At 42.2% G+C, this 12,462-nt stretch overlaps 1 protein-coding gene across 1 annotated transcript in view; it reads right to left on the bottom strand.

The window, feature by feature from the left end:
* The window catches only part of imp3 (IMP U3 small nucleolar ribonucleoprotein 3), a 355,078-nt gene that overhangs the window by 210,690 nt on the left and 131,926 nt on the right, over positions 1 to 12,462 (bottom strand). The window lies entirely within an intron of this gene.

The following is a 12,462-nucleotide window of genomic DNA, read 5'->3' as shown; positions in this document are numbered from 1 at the left end:
GCCTCTGACCTGCTCTTGTAGCCATGGTATTTATATGGCTACTCCAGTTCAGTTTCTGGTCAATGGTAGCCCCTAGGATGTTGATAGTGGGGGATTCAGCGATGGTAATGCCATTGAATGGCATGGGGAGATGGTTAGATTCTGTCTTGTTGGAGATGGTCATTGCCTGGCACTTGTGTGGCGCGAATATTACTTGCCACTTATCAGCCCAAGCCTGGATATTGTCCAGGTCTTGCTGCATTTCTACATGGACTGCTTCAGTATCTGAGGAGTTGCGAATGGTGCTGAACATTGTGCAATCATCAGTGAACAACCCCACTTCTGACCTTATGATTGAAAGGTCATTGATGAAGCAGCTGAAGATGGTTGGGCCTAGGTCACTACCCTGAGGAACTCCTGCAGTGATGTCCTGGAGCTCAGATGATTGACCTCCAACAACCACAACCATCTTCCTTTGCGCTAGGTATGATTCCAGCCAGCGGAGGGTTTTCCCAGATTCCCATCGACCTCAGTTTTGCTAGGGCTCCTTGATGCCATACTCGGTCAAATGCTGCCTTGATGTCAAGGGCAGTCACTCTCACCTCACCTCTTGAATTCAGCCCTTTTGTCCATGTTTGAACCAAGGTTGTAATGAGGTCAGGAGCTGAGTGGCCCTGGTGGAACCCAAACTGAGCATCACTGAGCAGGTTATTGCTAAGCAAGTGCCGCTTGATGGCACTGTTGATGACACCTTCCATTACTTTACTGATGATTGAGAGTAGGCTGATGGGGCAGTAATTGGTCGGGTTGGACGTGTCCTGCTTTTTGTGTACAGGACATACCTGGGCAATTTTCCACATTGCAGGGTAGATGCCAGCATTATAGCTGTACTGGAACAGCTTGGCGAGGGGCACGGCAAGTTCTGGAGCACAGGTCTTCAGTATTATTGCCGGAATATTGTCAGGGCCTTCAGTCGTTTCTTAATATCACGCGGAGTGAATCGAATTGGCTCAAGTCTGGCATCTGTGATGCTGGGGACTTCAGGAGGAGGCCGAGATGGATCAGCAACTCGGCACTTCTGGCTGAAGATTGTTGCAAATGCTTCAGCCTGAAAATTCGCACTAATGTGCTGGGCTCCCCCATCATTGAGGATGGGGATATTTGTGGAGCCACCTCCTCCAGTTAGTTGTTTAATTGTCCACCAACATTCACGGTTGGATGTGGCAGGACTGCAGAGCTTCGATCTGATCCGTTGGTTATGGGATCACTTAGCTCTGTCTATCACATGCTGCTTACGCAGTTTGGCACGCGGATAGGAGAGTTCAAAACAATCCGAAATACTACAGAAATGCAACACATACTACAAGCAATCTACAAATTTAACACAATTTTGGCAAATGAGTGCTGGTGGAACTGTGACAATGGGCACTCTATGGCACAGATTTGATGATGATCCTCCCTCCATGACTTCTGTGCAAAGATTTGGGAGGCTGCCAGGACCAATATGGGTTTTACCATTAACTCATCCGTACCTTGATCTGCTCCCAACAGCAAAGTCATGAAATACAGCCCGTCAATTCACAAGATCTCATTTTTGGTGGCAAGAAATTTAATTCCACAGATGTGACGGAGTATAACTTCCCCCAAAATAAGCAAATATTTCAGGATAAGACTATTTTACCACAACATTCCTGAAAGAAATTTGGAACATTACAATGATTAGATGAAGTAGTATTTCATACAGGAAGTTTTAACTGGAATGCTGACACTAACAAGTTTTATACGGATAACAATAAGGACTGATTATGAGGCCTGATTGCTGCTTTTGTGAACTTGCCAATGAATCCTAAGGCATTTAGCAGTACTATGAGTGAGAGACCAGATCACCTCCTTTGTGTTAGTTAGAGCATCTGCTGGATATCTGAGAAGTATGTTGCTCTTACTTCAGTCACAGCCTTGTGCCTCAGTGACAAAGGAGTTGTCTGTGGCTTTGAGTCAACAATCTTGACAACAATGATGATGACGACTACAAGAACTAGCATTTATACACTGCCTTTAACATAGGAATAAAAACCCAAGGCGCACCAAGAAGCAGCAGACAAAAATTCGCAGTGAGCCACAGGAAAAGATATCAAGAGGGGAAACTAAAAGCATGGTCAGAGGTGGATTTTCAATGACTAAGAAGGTGCAGAGGCAGAGAATTCCAGGGCTTAGGGCCTAGACACTTGCAAGCACGGCAGTCACTGCTGGGGCAAAACATGTGAGGGATTCACAAGAGGTCAGAGTTGGAGGAATGCCGAGTTCTGAGAGGTTTGTAGGGCTGGAGAAGATGCCAGATATAAGGAGGGGGAAGGCCATAAAGGGAGTTAAAAATCTAAAGCCAAAAATTCAGCAAACACAGGGGTGATGGATGAGAGGAATTTGATGCAGGTCAGGAAACAAGCAAAGATTTGGATGAACTCCAGTTTATGGAGGAAGAAACATGGGAAGCAGCTTAGAAGAGCAGTGAATAGCCAAACCTGGAAGTAACAAGATGAGAATTTCAGCAGATGAGCTGGGGCAGGTTTAGGACTTGGACAAGGAGGAGGTTGAGCTTGATGAGCAAGGAGAATGGTGGGGGTTGGCCAGAAGAGGCAGCTGAACAGATGGTCTCAATCATAGTGGCAAAGAAGTCCATTAGCTCTTTGCAGCGTTGTTGTTGGAGATGAGGGTGGAGGAGGCAGGAGAAAGTTGTTTCAGGAGACCTTTTCTTGCAGTTCTACTTTTGGGGGTGAAAATATCCTCTAAACTCATCAATCCTCACACAGGGCAACACTCACCAGGAATTATTTTTATAAAACATTTTTTAAATTTTTTTAAATGAAACAGCATGTAAATATTTTATTCTGGTTGAAAATGCTTTTCCTCTGTCCACCCATTTCAGGATGAAATATTCAGTAATCAATTCATTGACCAATAAAGAGAGGTCCAAAACAACAAATTAAAATGGTTCCTGGTGTACAGCACTGAAGTAACATTACATCTCCTACATCATCAGATCTGAACTACCTCATTCCATGGCAAGTCCATCTTACTTTCATTCTTATTTTCTGACCAAGTCCAACCTACAAAACTACTTATTTCCATGAATTTGTCAACATACATAGAGTGGGCACTACGACTCAATTGAATACAGCATTTATTGGACAAACCAACATTCTAACAAATCTCATTGCTAGAATGCTGGTCAGCAAAGTCTACTTGCTGGGATCCCTAAAGTATGTTATCTACTCCACAGGGTGACGGTTATAGATGCAGCTTGAGGATTTCTTTTTGCAAGAGCCTTTGGAATCTGTACCCCAGAGGGCTGTGGAAGCTCACTCATTGAGCATGTTCAAGACAGAAATCGATAGATATCTAGATACTAATGACGTCAAGGGATACCATGGGCTAGTGGAGTTGGGGTTGATGATCAGCCATGACCTAACTGAGTGGCAGAGCAGACTCGATGGGTTGAATGGCCTACTCCTGCATTCTATCAGGGTGTGGTCTCTCAAGTGCCAGGTGCCCTCCTGTGCCTCGCATAAGTTCTCTACTAATGTTTAGGCTCAGAGTGTTGGCAGTTTATTTGACCATGAGAGCCTTGCCCAATTTGGTGCTTACCAGAAGTCTACACTCACACGCATACTTGCAGGGTCAAAGAGGGGAAACCTGCCTGCTGTTCATAGTTGCATTTTTCATGAGTACTTTGCAGGCTCAAGGCTGGCAGTTTAGCATAGGACTTTATGTTGTTTACTGAAGCATACTGAAGGATTTTACAATGTGATTACTGCAGGGCAATTGCAGGGGAATTCAGTATGCGTATATGTTGTATAAACAGGACAATAACTCAAGGGGAAAAAATGTGCTTTCAAAGCAGATCATTCACCTGGATATTGCCAAAGAGGAACCATAGAACAAGACTCCCTTGTTCTTTTCAGCTAGGGCTATGATTAAAATGAACAGTTGAAGCATTCACAGTGTGCCACTAAAGGTGAATTTCATGCAGGACAAATGAGAAAACATTTGCCAAGAATGTTTTCAATGTTAAAGAATAAAATTTAGAGATTTGAAGAACATTGTGTGACAAGGATTTTCTTACAAGGCCCCAGCTGGCTTCATGAGTGAATGCACCAGATATGATCCTGAACCACAGAGTCCAGAAATGTCCCAGGTTTGATAGCCAGTCTGTGCTGAGGTAGCTGCTTTCAGCTGGGTTAGCAGGTGCCATACAACAATTGGCTTTAGTTCTTTTGGCCTAGAAGGTGGGGGAGAATGTTAGGCAGGGATTACAATCCAGATAGTAATTCAGTGTCATACAAAAATTTGCAAATGAAAATCAGAACAATCAGCACCTACAAAGCCAAATTACTAGAGGCAGAAACTTCTGAAGAAAGCAGAGGCAATACTAAAATAAAATGCTACTACACTGTAACACAGCCTGTGATCTGGCATCATTTTTCTCAGCCTAAAAGAATCAAAAATATCTCTATGGACAGAATGCAATCCTAAGACAGCAACAAAGCTACAACTTACACAAGGGGTTTTGCTTCCAATAGTTGCAACTACATGTTTTTCAGAGCTCATTTACTATCAACAGTTTTTTTCTTTACAGGTGCCTTTACATGACTACCAAAAAAAAGGCTGTACTACTCTAACATGCCATAAACATGCCATAAACCTGTAATGTAAATGGCTGGTGCAAACCCGGAAGCTCCAAAATGTTACATAAATTATTTGTATATAAATACCTGAATTTATATAGCACCTCATCACATCGCAGAATCTGAATAACTTACTTTTTTTACTCCATTAGCAACTATTGTTACGTGGACAACACAAAACAACTGATTTTATAACCTGTACCATGAACTAAGAAAAAGCAAAATATTAACCAAAGGAGCACCTGTACAATATCAATTTGTTTTGTGAAAGCAACTCGACATGTTAACAGCTTTTCAAATTATTTTGTGGAAATAGTTATGGATATATAGTTACATTTTATCATACAAACATACAAACATCATTGATTCATTCTCCCCAATATTCCTTACCCAATCTAACCAGATCCATCAGTAGTCCTTGTAAATAACCTTGGGAATACAAGTGGAGTCTGAATTGATACCTACTCCAATTTATCCCTTCTGGCCCATGCCAAAGCACTTTGTTGCCCCGCTCGTTTGTCAAGAATAGATGGAGGGTATCCAAGCATTCTTTCACAGACATCATCCCCCAATTCTTTGAAGGACACCACAGAATAAAAGCCTTTTTTTAAAAAAAGTCATCTTAACCAGAATGAAGAGTATAACTTAACTAGAATGCTTAGCTTTTTGTTAACTGCATTAGACTTGATTGGACTTGAATCAGTTAAATATTGCACATCAGTAGCAATGTCCCAAGAATATCAGTAAAGAAAAAAGGCAAAGAGGATGTCCATGTGGCATTGCTACTTGATTGGGGAGTAATTGAAACCAACAAAGACAGTTGTAAATGTCTTGGATTATGCCTAAAGAGGTCATTTTAAGAAATAAAAAATGGTGGTTGCACATCTTTCATTTGTGCTGGCATGGGCAAGACCAATGCATGAACAATTAAAGGCACTCTTACAGGAATATAACAGAACAGCAACAGTCACTTTGGAAAATGCTAGAGTCCATTATGAAGGAGGAAATAGCAGGACATTTAGAAAAACATAACGCAATCAAACAGAGTCAACATGGTTTTACGAAAGGGAAATCATTATTGACAAATTTGTTCGAGTTCTTTGAGGGTATAACAAGCAGAGTGGATAAAGGGGAACCGGTAGATGTAGTGTATTTGGATTTTCAGAAGGCGTTCGATAAGGTGCCACATAAAAGGTTATTACACAAAATAAGAGCTCAGGGTATTGGGGGTAATGTGTTGGCATGGATTGAGGACTGGCTAACACAGAAGGCAGAGAGTCGGGATTAATGGCTCTTTTTCAGGTTGGAAGGCCGTAACTCGTGGGGTACCACAAGGATCAGTCCTAGGGCCTCAGCTATTTACTATTAATGACTTGGAGGAAGAGATAGAGTGAAGTGTATCCAAATTTGCTGATGATACAAAAACAGGTGGGAAGGCATGTTGTGATGAGGACACAAAGAATCTGCAAAGGGATATAGATAGGTTAAGTGAGCGGGCAAAAACTTAGCAGATGCAGTTCAATGTGGGAAAGCGTGAGGTCATCCACTTTGGGAGGAAGAATAAAAAGGCAGATGATTATTTAGATGGAGAAAGACTACAAAATACTGCAGCACAGAGGGATCTGGGTGTGCTTGTGCATGAAACAAAAAGTTAGCATGCAGGTGCAGCAAGTAATTAGGAAGGCAAATGGAATTTTGGCCTTTATTGCTCGGGGGTTAGAGTTTAAAAATAGGGAAGTCTTGTTACAACTGTATAGGGTGTTGGTGAGGCTGCACCTGGAGTACTGCGTAAAGTTTTGGTCCCCACATTTAAGGGAGGATATACTGGCATTGGAGACAGTTCAGAAAAGATTCACTAGGCTGATTCCTGGGATGAAGGGGTTGTCTTATCAAGAACGGCTATACAGGTTAGGCCTTTATTCATTGGAGTTTACAAGAATGAGAGGTGATCTTATTGAAGCATATAAGATTTTAAGATGGCTTGACAGGGTAGATGGTGAAAATATGTTTCCACAAGTGGGAGAATCTTGAACTAGGGGACATAGTTACAGAATAAGGGGGTCACACATTTAAAATTGAGATGCGAAGGAATTTCTTCTCTCAGAGGGTGGTGAATCTCTGGAATTCTCTACCTCAATGAGTTGTGGAGGCTAGGTCACCAATTGTATTAAAGGAGGAGGTAGATAGATTTTTGAAATCTCGGAGTCGAGGGTTATGTGGAGCAGGCCAGAAGGAGGAGTTGAGGCCTGGGACAGATCAGCCATGATCTTACTGAATGGCGGGACAGGCTTGAGGAGCTGAATGGCCTACTCCTGCTCCTATTTCTTATGTTCTTACGTTCCTTCTCCCTCCATCAGCTGCATTCCTCAACTTTACCTAACCTACATGAAACCAACAGCATCAGAAACCTATCAATACAAAGGTTTATGAAACTGCCAGCAGGTCAAGGCCATCGGTCCCAGCAAATAAACACTGGCAACTGGCCCCTGCATTTTGATTCCAACTAAGATCAAAGCTCCATGTTTTACAGTGCAGCCAAGTGTAACCAGCACACAAATGAAAAGTACAAAGCAGGAGAGAAGTTGTGGGGGGTGGGGGGCAGGGTGGCGGCAGAGGAAAGAGTCACTGTATAGCACTTACTTTGCCTAGACGTCAAAGAAATGAAACTTCCTCAGAGGCTTAATGGGCAAATTTATGACATCAAGGTCAATCAGCATTTGAAACCAGTTGTTTCAGATTCAGTTGGTGCTTCATTATCTAAGCTTAGCCAAGGCTATCATTTGGAGTGCAGCAAATGGTTTCTACATCCTCTGAACTCAAACTTGTGCCCGTTATGCTAGCCATGACACTTTCAAGTGCACACGTGCGAACATCCACGCAGAACCAGGGTCAGGTTTGGCTGGAATGGTGTCCAGGATTGAGTCAGCAGCCATCTCTTACTTTCTAGGTTCATGATTCAAGAATTGTTACCTAGGTGAGATAATGGAATGCTGCCATTGCCCTTAGAGCCAGGTGCACACTAGAGTCAGTGCCAGCAGTGGGTTGGGGCAAAAGAAGATAAATTATTAGGAGAACAAGTAAAAGCTTTGGGTAATATTGAAACATCATCACCATGGCTGCCACTGGACAAACAGATCACAAACCAGGAATCTACAATACAGCAAGAAATAACACTCCAATAGGGAAAAAGGAATGGTTAGCTCAAATAAAAAAACAACCCTATGAATAACATTGAACATGACACTTCACAGAATGATACTGAACAAGTTTCTCTGGTGCTGGCCACACTCAGAAATCAATGTAGGTGAGGTCAAATTTTTACCAATAAAAACTCATGCACCATGCTTTCAATCCAGCTATAAAGGGATCTCGTGTGTGTGCGCGTACACATGTATGTATATAAAATATATATAACAAAAACATATATATGCATGTATTTTTTATATACATATACCAATGGAGGGGTCATGTTGCATGTCAGAGTCAAATGAGAAGGTCCTGGTAAACCTCAATAAAAAAAACTATTGTTAACTCGATGATGAGACAAATTGTCATATGCCTCAGAGAAGTCACAGCATTCAGAAACACATGGCCAAACAATGTATCTAACAATGAAAGCATCACAAGTTTCCAGAGAAGTCTCAAGGAAGCCTGGGATGACTGAAGATAACAGGGACTGTGAATATTGAATGCACTTGGCAGGTCATAGAACATTTACAGAAACTCTATGAAAACTGTAAATTCACAATTTGAAATGCAATTAAGTAAATTTGGAGAAATGTACAAACCTCCAATATCTCCTCCTAACATTCCAGTATGAAAGCTTATTTTAAAATCAATAGACTGGTAATTTTAGAGACACAGCCTTAACTGTCACTGCAATTCAAGTGTTCATGGGGGTGTATGGCTGGACTGCTTCAAGGATTCATCTTATGTTGTGCAGCCGACTCATTACCATGAAAAAGAAAATAAATTGAAGAATTAAAAATATTAGGACTATTTCTCTTTTGCAAGTGAAAAATAATTGCCCAAAGTTCATTGTTGTCACTGCATCTAATTTTAAACAACTTCAGTGCTTCCTTCTGTCATAGCCAAAGGTCGGCAGCGGACAAGAGCAAGAGGCACAGAGGTAGACAGAGGCAGAGTAAAACCAATATAGAGCTGGAACAAAAAGGTTTGATAAAAAGTGTGAAAATGAGCAACAAAAAAATGTCCCAATTAAGCAACTTTCCTCATGAAAATCCTCAGCCTACAGCAGCTGTGCAGCCAACGATTGGTTAAACTGAAGCTGGTGGCTTTCATGCAATCTCGCCGTAAGCTGCAGTGTAATATGGTAACTCTGCTCTATGTAAATCTGATCTTATCCAGCTGTCTAAGCTTTACTAAGTGCTTTATCACCATTTTCTGGCAAATAAGACAAATGTCTCTCTTCGAAATGCAGGATCAGTGCAACCAAGACAGAAACTGTTTGATTGCATAACCAGAATGAACTGTTCACAAGGGCTTCCAAGAAACTGTTCACTTTTGAATATTTTTAAGGCAGAGGTTGATAGATTGTTGATAAGCAAGGGGGTGAAAAATTATCGGGGGTAGGTGGAAATGTGGAGCAATCAGTTCAGCCATGAACTTATTGAATGGCGGAGCAGGCTCGAAGGGCCGAATCGCCTACTCCTGCTCCTTTTTTTTTGAGATACAGCATTGAATTCGTATGTTCTGTTAGTTAAAGTTAGGTAAGTTAGTTAGGTAACCAATTAGGCTTTCTAACTTGCCCTTGTATAACATGGGATTAAATAGAGATACTGACTTCTGAAAAATAACACTTTTAAAAACTACTTCTACACCTGCTTTACAGTCATTGAGTATTTTCAATTTGATATTTCAGTATGGTTCACAAAAAATTGTTTCCCTTTGTGTTGCTTTTTTCTATCTGTACGGTTCACATACATTTTTCTCATTGTGTTGCCTGTAGTTGTGAGCATGTTTTCTTACTCTTTCTGCCTGTCTGTATGTTCAGTTTCCTTTTTCTTTCTTTCTCTCCATGTATGATCCTCAAACCTGATTCATTATTCATGTGATCAATTTCTTACTCTTGTTAAATGCTTAAGTACATAGAAAGATGACAAGTTAACAGTCTGGAGATCTGGTGGGGACAGGCTGTCTCTGGGATGTGGGTAAAGATGAACTGTGGTGGGAGTGAGAAAGGGGGTTAAGGCCTTGGGAAGGAATTGACAGAGAACATTGGACAAGGGGAGAGGCGGAAGGAGGGGAGAGGTTCAGCAGCACTGAGGGAGAGTTGGCAGAGGAAGGACAAGTACCACAGAATAGAAAATACTAAACACTTGGATTTGTGGGGGGGAAGGGGGGGGGTGGGGGGGGAGAAAATTCACCAGCCACAATGCAAGGGTAAAATGAGCACTTGGAACTGGAAGTGAGAGAGAGCCCAAATCAAACACAGCTGCTGCCCTTTCAGATTGTGCCATATGATTGGTCCTTGTTAAATAAATGAACAACTGCACAGTTCCCATGGTCAATCAGCTCTTTGGAAAAAGAGATATGGAAAGAGGACGAACAGCACTCAAAATTTTCTTCATAGACTTTGGTAAACTTTTACACACATGAAGGTGATTGATGGCAACATAACTACAATTTCCGATGCCTAGAATCTTCCTGGTGAATCAACACAGTGTGCTCTCTATGGATTTCAAGTCCTTTCTACATAAATGAAGCAATGCTTTCTACAAATTCACCATCAATTTACTGCCTGTATGTGTCCCTGTTTATAAAAACCCAAAATGAAGCTGGGCTTTTCCTAACAGGTTTTTGCACCTGCACGTTATGGGAATTCTGGGAAAGCTCAATACATTCAGTACCTTTCCACTGAGTGTGTATATGCACACAGCCACATGCGTATATTTTAAGACGCATCTATTATATTTTATCTGTTACACATGCAAATTTCAATGCCACACATAAAATGGTATAAAAGGGGAAGAGTAAATTATCATTGAGAAGTTTCTCCAGAAACAGGGAAAATACCCTTTCTGGTTGTAATTAACTTCAGAAACGTGCACAATTGCAGGAAGGCGGCTTTACAGACTTAAAAAGGTACAGGCCATCTAATACAATTGCAACTTTAACAGAATAACGCACTGTGCATAACATTGCATACTTTGCCCTTACAAAATGGTTCATCACCTGTCTTACCACAGGAAATTCAACTGTTGGAATAGAACAAAGAAAATTACAGCACAGGAACAGGCCCTTCGGCCCTCCAAGCCTGCGCCGATCCAGAGCCTCTATCTAATCCTGTCGCCTATTTTCTAAGGATCTGTATCTCTTTGCTTCCTGCCCATTCATGTATCTGTCTAGATACATCTTAAAAGACGCTATCGTGCCCACGTCTACCACCTCCGCTGGCAACGTATTCCAGGCACCCACCACCCTCTGCGTAAAGAACTTTCCACGCATATCCCCCCTAAACTTTTCCCCTCTCACTTTGAACTCGTGACCCCTAGTAATTGAATCCCCCACTCGGGGAAAAAGCTTCTTGCTATCCACCCTGTCTATACCTCTCATGACTTTGTACACCTCAATCAGGTCCCCCCTCAACCTCCGTCTTTCTAATGAAAATAATCCTAATCTACTCAACCTCTCTTCATGGCTAGCGCCCTCCATACCAGGCAACATCCTGGTGAACTTCCTCTGCATCCTCTCCAAAGCATCTACATCCTTCTGCTAATGTGGCGACCAGAACTGCACGCAGTATTCCAAATGTGGCCGAACCAAAGTCTTATATAACTGTAACATGACCTGCCAACCCTTGTACTCAATACCCAGTCCGATGAAGGAAAGCATGCCGTATGCCTTCTTGACCACTCTATTGACCTGCGTTGCCACCTTCAGGGAACAATGGACCTGAACACCCAAATCTCTCTGTACATCAATTTTCCCCAGGACTTTTCCATTTACTGTATAGTTCACTCTTGAATTGGATCTTCCAAAATGCATCACCTCGCATTTGCCCCGATTGAACTCCATCTGCCATTTCTCTGCCCAACTCTCCAATCTATCTATATTCTGCTGTATTCTCTGACAGTCCCCTTCACTATCTGCTACTCCACCAATCTTAGTGTCGTCTGCAAATTTGCTAATCAGTCCACCTATACTTTCCTCCAAATCATTAATGTATATCACAAACAACAGTGGTCCCAGCACGGATCCCTGTGGAACACCACTGGTCACACGTCTCCATTTTGAGAAACTCCCTTCCACTGCTACTCTGTCTCCTGTTGCCCAGCCAGTTCTTTATCCATCTAGCTAGCACACCCTGGACCCCATGTGACTTCACTTTCTCCATCAGCCTACCATGGGGAACCTTATCAAACGCCTTACTGAAGTCCATGTATATGACATCTACAGCCCTTCCCTCATCAATCAACTTTGTCACTTCCTCAAAGAATTCTATTAAGTTGGTAAGACATGGCCTTCCCTGCACAAAACCATGTTGCCAATCACTGATCAGCCCATTTTCTTCCAAATGGGAATAGATCCTATCCCTCAGTATCTTCTCCAGCAGCTTCCCTACCACGGACGTCAGGCTCACCGGTCTATAATTACCTGGATTATCCCTGCTACCCTTTTTAAACAAGGGGACAACATTAGCAATTCTCCAGTCCTCCGGGACCTCACCCGTGTTTAAGGATGCTGCAAAGATATCTGTTAAGGCCCCAGCTATTTCCTCTCTCACTTCCCTCAGTAACCTGGGATAGATCCCATCCGGACCTGGGGACTTGTCCACCTT

The sequence above is a fragment of the Heterodontus francisci genome, chromosome 8, assembly GCF_036365525.1.
Source record: "Heterodontus francisci isolate sHetFra1 chromosome 8, sHetFra1.hap1, whole genome shotgun sequence".
Taxonomy (NCBI): Eukaryota; Metazoa; Chordata; class Chondrichthyes; order Heterodontiformes; family Heterodontidae; genus Heterodontus; species Heterodontus francisci.
Note: the sequence above shows the minus strand (reverse complement) of the source record. Positions and strands in the feature narration are given on the sequence as shown.